Here is a 10,731-nt window from a genome sequence, read left to right as displayed (position 1 = left end):
GAAGTAAAACTGTCACTATTTGCAGATGACATGATACTATACATAGAGAATCCTAAAGATGCCAGCAGAAAACTACTAGAGCTAATCAATGAATTTGGTAAAGTTGCAGGATACAAAATTAATGCACAGAAATCTCTTGCATTCCTATACACTAATGATGAAAAATCTGACAGAGAAGTTAAGGAGATACTCCCATTTGCCACTGCAACAAAAAGAATAAAATACCTAGGAATAAACCTACCTAGGGAGACAAAAGACCTGTATGCAGAAAACTCTAAGACACTGATGAAAGAAATTAAAGATGATACCAACAGATGGAGAGATATACCATGTTCTTGGATTGGAAGAATCAACATTGTGAAAATGACTATACTACCCAAAGCAATCTACAGATTCAATGCAATCCCTATCAAATTACCAATGGCATTTTTTACAGAACTAGAACAAAAAATCTTAAAATTTGTGTGGAAACACAAAAGACCCTGAATAGCCAAAGCAGTCTTGAGGGAAAACAACAGAGCTGGAGGAATCAGACTCCCTGACTTCAGACTATACTACAAAGCTACAGTCATCAAGACAATATGGTACTGGCACAAAAACAGAAATATAGATCAATGGAACAGGATAGAAAGCCCAGAGATAAACCCACGCACCTATGGTCAACTAATCTATGACAAAGGAGGCAAGTATATACAATGGAGAAAAGACAGTCTCTTCAATAAGTGGTGCTGGGAAAACTGGACAGCAACATGTAAAAGAATGAAATTAGAGCACTCCCTAACACCATACACAAAAATAAACTCAAAATGGATTAGAGACCTAAATGTAAGACCAGACACTATAAAACTCTTAGAGGAAAACATAGGCAGAACACTCTTTGACATAAATCACAGCAAGATCTTTTCTGATCCACCTCCTAGAGTAATGGAAATAAAAACAAAAATAAACAAATGGGACCTAATGAAACTTAAAAGCTTTTGCAAAGCAAAGGAACTACAAACAAGATGAAAAGACAACCCTCAGAATGGGAGAAAATATTTGCAAACGAATCAACGGACAAAGGATTAATCTCCAAAATCTATAAACAGCTCATGCAGCTCAATATTAAAAAAACAAACAACCCAATCTAAAAGTGGGCAGAAGACTTAAACAGACATTTCTCCAAAGAAGACATACAGATGGCCAAGAAGCACATGAAAAGCTGCTCAACATCACTAATTATTAGAGAAATGCAAATCAAAAGTACAATGAGGTATCACCTCACACCAGTTAGAATGGGCATCATCAGAAAATCTACAAACAACAAATGCTGGAGAGGGTGTGGAGAAAAGGGAACCCTCTTGCACTGTTGGTGGGAATGTAAATTGATACAGCCACTATGGAGAACAGTATGGAGGTTCCTTAAAAAACTAAAAATAGAATTACCATATGACCCAGCAATCCCACTACTGGGCATATGCCCAGAGAAAACCATAATTCAAAAAGACACATGCACCCCAGTGTTCATTGCAGCACTATTTACAATAGCCAGGTCATGGAAGCAACCTAAATACCCATCAACAGATGAACGGATAAAGATGTGTACATATATACAATGGAATATTACTCAGCCATAAAAAGGAACGAAGTTGGGTCCTTTGTAGAGACGTGGATGAATCTTGAGACTGTCATACAGAGTGAAGTAAGTCAGAAAGAGAAAAACAGATATCATATATTAACACATATATGTGGAACCTAGAAAAGTGGTACAGATGAACCGGTGTGCTGGGCAGAAATTGAGACACAGATGTAGAGAACAAACGTATGGACACCAAGGGGGGAAGCAGCGAGGGGGTGGTGGTGGTGATGTGATCAATTGGGAGATTGGGATTGACACATATACACTAATATGTATAAAATGGATAACTAATAAGAACCTGCTGTATAAAAAAATAAATAAAATTCAAAAAAAAAAGAACTGACCAAATATGCAGAATGGAAGTGGGAAGGACATCTGGGCAGTGTGTGCTAGGTAACCCAAAGCTTAGAGATATCGCCATAGGTCTGATCCTGACAGGAGTCAATTAGCTTCACATGGGTTCACAGAGGCATGTCTCTCCTGCAAATGTGGATGCTTCAGAACAGCCCTGACATACAGCCTAATGGGCCTGGTTTGGGCTCCTACTCACCCACAAAGAGCCACATCTACAGGAATGACCAGAAAAGCTGAAGGCTCTTGCCCTCTGCAAGGAGGCTCCAGTGGGAATGGGCCTTGGGAACTACGCCAAGGACTCGTGCTGCCCAGAGAGACCCAGAATGGGCAAGGACCTGGCCTGAGGTCACACAGCATGACGGATGGCACCCAAGCTGGAATCTCATCCCCTGCTGGTCCCAGCTGCTTTCTCCTCCAGCCCCGGCACCTTGCCCAAACCTGCTGCCACCCACTCTGCTTTCCCACCCTCTCCTCCCCTCCTCTCTGGCTCTTGTTTAGGCCAGGAGCATGATTTCAGAATGATGAAACCCAGCTCCTGAGGTCACACCGGCTTCTTTGCAGTGGCTATAATTTTGCATGGCCCCATCCCCCTGGGGAAGCTGCCAGGCCTTTGGCACATGTCTGGGGGAAAGGCGAGGATGAGACAACCAGAAGGGATCACTTCAAGCCAGGTCAAGAGGAATTGTACATTACAAACCATCTCCTGACCCAGCACTGGTCTGGGGAACACACAGACCCATAATGCAACCTTATGCTCATGTCACGCCTTCGCCCATCATCCCACTTAATCCTTGTGGCATCCCGTTTACACTCAGGCTTTCCAAGTCACCACCACCAGGCTGTCTGTACCTCTGTCCCCCAGGCCATGCTGATTCATATCGCTGGGGTCTTGCTTCTGTCGTTTTCTCTGTCTGGATTGTTCTTTTCCCCTTCTTCCCAATCTTCCTTGTCTCCTTTACTTGGCTAACTCCTACTCATCCTTTAAGGCCCAGCTCTGGTGTCACCTTTTCCAGGAAGCCTTCCCTGACCATCCTCCCAGCAGGTGGGTCTATATATGTCCTCTCTGCATGCTCATAACGATCTATCTTTGTGTTCATCGCATTGTATTTTAATTATCTGCTTACGTGTCTGTCTGTTCCTCCATCCAGAATGGGAGCTTCTCAAGAGCAGGGATGGGGTTGGGATTAGTGTGGTTCACCTAGGTGCCCTCCTCCCCAGCACAGAGCTGAGCCCCCAGCACAGAACTGAGCATAACATGGATCGCTGAATGTTCGACAACCCCACCTCCCCACCCCCCACAAAGAGAGATGAGGCAGGAGTGTTAACCCCCATTTTACAGAGAGAAAACGGAGGCCCAAGAGGAATTACCTGAGCTGTTCAAGGTCCCAGGGTGAGTTAGTATCAGAGCAGGGACTAGAATCCAGCTCCCCTGGAGCTTAGACTAGTTCTCTTACGGTCCAAGGACAGCACTGTTGGAACAGCCAGCCAAATGGACCCACTGAGCCATACTAGGCGTATTAGTTTCCTATTGCTGCTGTAACAAATCACCACAAACTTAGTGGCTTAAAACAATACATGTATTTTATCTTATAGTCCTGGAGGTCAGAAGTTCAAAATGGGTCTCACTGGGCTAAAATCAAGACATTGGCAGCTCTGAATTCCTTTCTAAAAGCTCTAGGGAGAATCCATGTTCTTACCTTTTCCAGCTTCTAGAGGCTTCCCATATTCCTTGGCTCACGGCCCTCTTCCTTCCTCAAGGCCAGCAATGGCTGGCCAAGCCTTTCTTGCACTGCGTCACTCTGTCACTCCCTCTTCTGCTTCCCTCTTCAATGTGTTAGAATCTCACGATTACACTGGGCTCACCCAGATAATTCAGGATAATCTCCCATCTCAAGCAGCTCATCTGCAACCTTAATTCTCTTTGCCATGTGATCTAACAAATCCTCAGGTTCCAGGGATTAGGAAGTGGCTGTTTGTGTGTGTGGGGGGGTGGGGGGGCATTATTCTGCCTACCACACTGGTGGGCAAGGAGGTAATGGATCTGTCGAGGGTGGAGTGACTGGACTTGCCAATGTTCCCCGAACTGTCCTGGCTTAAACCTGTCATCCCAGGGTAATTACTGATAGCACCTCCTTTCACTCTCAGAAGTATCCTGGTTTGAAGGATAAACTGTATGGTTACCCCAGTCACAGACTATTAGAGCAGGAAGTCCAATCCTACCATTTTGTAGATGAGGAAACTAAGACACAGGGAAGAGAAGGAACTTGCCCTCCCTGTCACACAGTTAGTGACAGAGTTGAGACTAGAATCCAGATGTTTTGCCAGGAGGAGGAGGCCAGCTTGATGCCCAATTCAGACTGAAATCTCTCATCAAGTCAAGGTTTCCTAGAGGAAGCGGTAGACAGTCATCAATGATGATGGTAATGAAGATGATGATGATGACAATTTATTAAATACTTTCTATATTCCAGGCACTGCTAATTAGTGCTGAATATTTTATATGTATCACCTCCTTTTTTTGCCACTCCGGCAGCTTGTGGGATCTTAGTTCTCCAACCAGGGATTGAACCTGGGCCCTCGGCAGTGAAAGCGTGGAGTCCCAACAACTGGACCACCAGGGAAGTCCCTATATCATCTCCTTTGATCCTCATGGAAATCTTCCATCATTTTACAAATAGGGAAATGAGATTTAGTTAAGTGACCAACCAGAAGCTACTGAAGCTAAGTTTCAAACGCATATCTTTCTTATTATAAACCTAATGTCTTCCCTCTCAACTTAGAGGGTTACTGGGCTTGGGGAACTAAGAGGACTGGAAGATTTACTTTGGAGAAACATCAGCTTTAGGGCAGAGATGGAGAGTGAAAGAGGACGCTTGTGATTTACTGAGCCTGGGAATCTGCGAGGGAAAGAACATGAGGATGAGGTGGCTCAAATAGCTGTGTTTAGTTTCCACTGAGGATTAAAATTATGGTCGTGGCAGGAGGAGTGTATCTATTTATTTTAAAAGGTTTAGCTATTTTTTCCATATCTGCTCAATGTAGAACATTTGGAAAATACCAAAAGCAAAAAGAAGATAATAACAATCATGATAATTCCATACTCCCGAAGAATCACTGTTAAGATTTTGGCAAATTTCCTTACAGGGAGCTTTTAAAAGTGAAATATTTTACATATGAAAAAGTATAAGGGTAATATTATTGACATCCATGTACCCACCCTTCAGCTTGAGAAATAAGCTGTCATGTATATAATCGAAGTCTGGTGCACCCGTTTCCCATTGTATTCCTTCCTTCCCTGACAAGAGGTCCTTCCAGGCTTTTCTCTATGCATATTGCTTTTACTTAGTTGATGTCACTGTGATTTTACAATTCAGTTCCAGAAGAGTGCAGAATAAACATCAGAGGATCCCCAACCCTCCCTCAGTCAGCGGTTCTATTTTTTCTTTCTTATGGAAAATAGAAAGTGGCTTTGGACTGGCTCCAACTCCACACGTCTGGCTCTTGGTGACCTAGCGATGTCACGCCACGCTTGGTGGTTCCTGCCCCAGGTGTGCAGTTGAGGACCTGGCTCAGTGCGACCCCTTCCCCACCCCCTCCCCACCTGTCTGACCTCTGTGCTCTCCATCCTCCTTCTCGGGCTCGACCTCTCTGTTTTCTCCCCTCTCAGCCTCACTGCCTTCTCCTGTCAGTCCCTTCCTTTGTCTTCCCACATCCTGTCTCTGGCACCTCTCCTTATCTAGGCCGCTCCCCCTCCTCTACTGTGATGCTCAACCAGACTATGCAGCTGCCCAGGTGCACAGAGCAGCTCTGCTTCCTGGTGAAAGCCCTGCTGCCCGAGGGTTATAAAGTCCCTCCCATCTTCCCCGCTGATGCCTGGAATTCCTCCACTTAAGCTAGCTCCTTGATTATCAGGGCTGGAAGTACACTTAGAGGCCATTTAGCATCCCCTCTTCCCCCCACTTTACAGCCAAGGAAATAGCCTGAGAGGGGAGAACTGATTGGCCCACATGGCTCTGCAGAGTGGACGACAGAGAAGAACCAGAACCGGGGGTTCCTGCCTCTTGTCCCAGTGCTCTTGAAGGCTTTCTTACTAAGTAGCACCCGCCAGGGCTGGACCACTCCCCAAAGCCTGCTTGCAGGGAACTGGTGTGTTGTGTGTTGGGGGTAGAGTGCTGGTGACTGCCACTGTTCCATCTGGAGTGACGGAGCACCTGCAGCAGGGGTGTGAGAGGGCTGGACCGAGACCTGGCACCTTCCCTTCTTCAGGGGAAGAGGGTCAGAGCTGGTGGGGTCTCAGATCATCCAGAGCCCACTCCTCCCAGACGGAAGGAAGCCGGAGCACAGAGGGACTCTGCTTTGCCCAGGGTAACGTGCAGTCTGTGGCGTTCCGTCGCCTGATTCCCGCTGACTGTCTGCCCAAACTGGCATGCAGTTAGAGAGAAAGAAACCCACAAGCCCCAAGGAGACATGGCCTCTCCTCCTGCGTTCACGTGTCCCCTCTGTCTTGTTTTCTGAGACACAGATGTGTGTTGGTGGGAATGAGCAGTTCTGCTTGAGTACAGTGAGGAGAGAGACCAGTCTGCTTGATGGTCTTGAGGTCATTCTGCAAAAAGTCTTGAACACCAGATGAATTTGATCTTTACCCAAAAGGATGCTGTGGGATGCAGGGAGTCAGGAGACAGAATGGAGGCCCAGCTCCATCGTTTACTAGTTGTGTGACCTTGGGCAAGTCACTAAATGTCCCTGAGCCTCCATGTCCTCATCTGTAAAATTGGATAACAATACCACTTAACGTGCAGGTTAAATAAGACGGTGCAGGGCGAGCACCCAGTGCAGAGCCTGCCCACACTCGCCTGCAGCGCGTGGCACCTGTGTGACCCCTGTGTGACCTCTGCAGGTGGCCTGGGCTCCCACTGGCTGCTGCCGCCAAGACCCTGAGCTGCACCCGATTCCGTGGCCCTTGCTAAGCGCTCCCCACCGAGGGCTTGACCCCATGGAGGGTCAAAGGTGAGGGGGATTCGTTCTCTCTAACCTGTCAAACACAGAGCCCACAGTCTTTCTGAGGAGCTAGCTGCGTGCACACACAGGAGCTGCGATTCTTACCGGTGAGGGGTCAGATGTGCCAGAATGGGAGCAGATGTCCTGGGAGGGAACACCCAGAGATGCGGAGCTGAAAGGCAGTTCTGGCCACGCCACATGCTCTTCAGGGCTAATAGCTCAAGATTCTGCTCTGGACACCAGTACCTGGCACAAGGCCTGGCCAGAGCAGACATCAGGGAGTGACAGGGGCCAGCCCCTCCTGCTGCATCCAGACCCCTCTCGATAACATCCACAGGCAGCCAGGGATGCTGCAAAGACCACACACTCAGAGGCAGCTCCTACTGGGCTCAGCCCAGTTTCTCTGCCACTAACAGTACGACATGGGTGGGACAAGCCTCCCAGCGGCCTCCCGGAATCTCAATTTCTCATCTGTGGACTGAGGATAATACCAGCCACCTGAGGGGATTGATTTATTCCATGAAATATCATGTATAGAGCCCACCGCACAGCGCCGGCATAGAGTAGGTGCTCCCCAAAACGGTGGTGATTATGTTCTGTGTGAATCCCATCTTCCTGGACAGACTATGAGCTCTTGGAGGGCTGTGCTGGGGTATTTTTCTCTTGTGCCCCCTCAGACCCAAATGGTGCCAGGTACCCAAGGGTTTTTTTTTTTCTGTACCCACTGACCAAATGACGGAAGAATCTGCTAACCTGAGAGAGGGAAGAAGGCAAGGATTTGCCATTTGGTGTTTTCACGCGGGTGAGGTCATAAACGATGAATCACGTGTAATTGGATGCTGAGTCTCTGTGTGGTTTCCAATTTGTGATCTCATTTTATTCGCACAACCCCGCCCCCTGCCAACATCATGTTTTGCGGAAGGTTATGGAGAAACTGGGATTGGTCGCCCCAATTTCCAGATGGGAAAATTGAGCTTGGGAGAGGCTGAGTGACTTATCTGGGTCACCTGGCAGTTAATGCCATGGCTGGGGCTTGCTTCTCCCTTCCAGCCCGAAGGTTGGTGCAGGAGTCCAGGGCTAAGTTTGGGTTGCTCAGGTTGCAAGGAATAGAGAGCCACTGATTATTGTGGGTACACGTGGGGATGGTGAGGGAGCACAGGACTTCTCGGGAGGAATGGCCTTTTTGATATCGGCGTCTAAACTGCAGCTCTGCTGGCCGAGCAGCCCCTCCAGCTGACGTGCAGCCTCAGCTCCCACCTTAGCCTCTCCTGGTTCCATGACCCAGCCTCTCTCAGCCTCTGCTTCTCTTTCCTGCCTGCTCTCTGGGCCTCCCATTTAAACCCCCTAAATGACAGAATCTGTTAGCTAAACAAGCATTTTGGTTGCAAGGAGCACAGGCTCTCTCAAGCCATCTTAGGAATCCATTTCTGGGCGTGGGGTGGGCACACATTGTCTGGAAGTGGGAAGAGCTCAGACACCAAGGCAGCCCTCTGCCCTCTCCACTCTCACCTGCCACTGCTCTGACCAGCCCAGTCCAGACCCCTGGAGGGTGCATTCAGACAGGCTGAGCTATTCACCACTGGTGAGCTGATCACCTCACTGGCCAACCGTTCCCAGACACCACTTTGGGGCCCAGGGAACCCGTGAGCTGATGTTCTCCCCACCTCTGGATGGATCAGTGGCCTTCCCTGGGCAAACACCTGCCCAACCCCTGCTTCCTTGAAAGGACACAGGGTAGCTGTTTCACCAGAAGAAAATGCTGGACAGGTAAGGCTGTGAACATCCTTACTGCCTTCAGACTGGCTTTGCCTCTACTTATCCTGGAGTGCCCCTAGGGGGCAGGATTCCCAGGCCAGGGCACCTCAAAGAACACTAATCTCTCTGAGGTCCAGCTTAGGGATGGGTTTTTTTTAGCCTGAGATGTGGCTAGGGTAGAAGGGGCATATAACTCAAACCTGGCAATTTATGTGTCCACAGTAGCCATTTTCATCAGCAGGGGCTATGCAGGTAGCAGGCTCTCTGAGGCAGGAGCTGCCTCTCTATTGCAGATGAATCTGGAGCGTGAACGGGGTGAAACAGCCAGTGACTCCCAGGGTTCACAGTCAGAGCCCTGTCAGCCCACCAGGTGTGTGATAGCTGGGGACTCAAGGCAAGTGTTGCATCATGGTGTTCTGGAAAGTTCTAGGCAGCAAGTGGGGAGGTATAGATGTGGTGAGGCGCCCCTGTGGGTGTGGGGGAATGGCTGGAGTGATTGCACAGGCCCCAGATAAGCCCACCTGGAATGAGTCCTTTGCAGAGTAGAATTCACTGTGACGTCAAAAGAGGAAGTGGGAGGGGGAAGGGTAAGCTGGGACGGAGTGAGAGAGTGGCATGGACATATCTACACTACCAAATGTAAAATAGATAGCTACTGGGAAGCAGCCGCATAGCACAAGGAGATCAGCTCTGTGCTTTGTGACCACCTAGAGGGGTGGGATAGGGAGGGTGGGAGGGAGATGCAAGAGGGAGGGGATATGGGGATATATGTATACGTATAGCTGATTCACTTTGTGATACAGCAGAAACTAACACACCATTGTAAAGCAATTATCCTCCAATAAAGATGTTAAAAAAAAAAAAGAGGAAGAAATGGTCCGCAGACCCCACCCCAGGTGAGCCTGGGGCTCTAGAGACCACAGGGGGCAATGCCCAGGGGCTGCTGTGAGGGAGCCAGCACAGTCAGGCCCCCTCGAGGGAGGTCACGTGTCTTTGTGTTGCTGACCGCTAGCCCTTCCTGCTCTAGACCCTGAATGGGGCCTGTGTGAGGGCCAGGAAGATAACAGCTCTGGCTTTACTTTCCCATTCCAGGAAATGGCATTTGCATCTGGTCTGATTGATTCATGGGAGGGTTAGAGAGATCAGGGAGAAGCCACCTAATAGGGAGAGGCCAGGCTTTGCCTTGAGTCTATAAGAGCCAGGATCTACCTATGTAATGTGTCCAGGGGATGCCACTGAATCCAACCAAAAGCAAGGTCACTGAGGGCAATCTGGTGTTTCTGGTCATGGGACATCCCAGTGCACTCTTAGCTCTCATCCATGGGGACAGCCAGAACAGAAGGCTTCCAGAGGCAAGTAATGCCTCCTACAGGCTGTCCCCACTGATTTAGAAGGAACCCAAGGCCTCCTGAAGTAACATGGGGAGGCTCCAGTCCCAACTTTACTGCATGACCTCGGACAAGTTATTAAGTGTCCCGAGCCTCGGTTTCCTCAAGTCACCTGGGAAATACAATATGTATTCTGTTTTGTGAGTTCACGTGAAAGCACCTTGAACACTGCAGAGCTCTGTGCACACCTAAGCAGATCTTGCAGTTAGACTGTAATGGAACTTAACCAGAAAGCAGGGGCCTGCCTGTCCAGTTCACCTTTGTGAACCCAGTGGCTGGCAGGCAACACGTGCTCAGTAAATCTTTTCTAAATAAGTCAGTGATGGAAAAGGAGCATGTTGAGACTCATTATTAACGATGGTCATTCCATCAGCCAGCAGAAAGGGAGGCCAGGGGCCTGTTGGAAAGGGCATCGGGCCAGCAGACCCAGTCTTGCCACTGGCTTGCTGAGGAACCCAGGGCCAGTCAGACTACCAATCTGGGCCTCAGTTTTCTCATTTGTTCAATGAAGGAGCTGGACGAGAGGAGCTCTCAGTCTGCTTCTCGGTTCTGAGGCCCCAAGGATTTGCTGGGAGGTGACCGCGTCCTCACCCCCATCTGGATCCATGAACCACTCCT

This window comes from Balaenoptera physalus (genome assembly GCF_965194825.1).
Source record: "Balaenoptera physalus genome assembly, chromosome: 10".
Taxonomy (NCBI): Eukaryota; Metazoa; Chordata; class Mammalia; order Artiodactyla; family Balaenopteridae; genus Balaenoptera; species Balaenoptera physalus.
The sequence above is the reverse complement of the archived record's forward strand: the minus strand, read 5'-3'. Positions refer to the sequence as shown.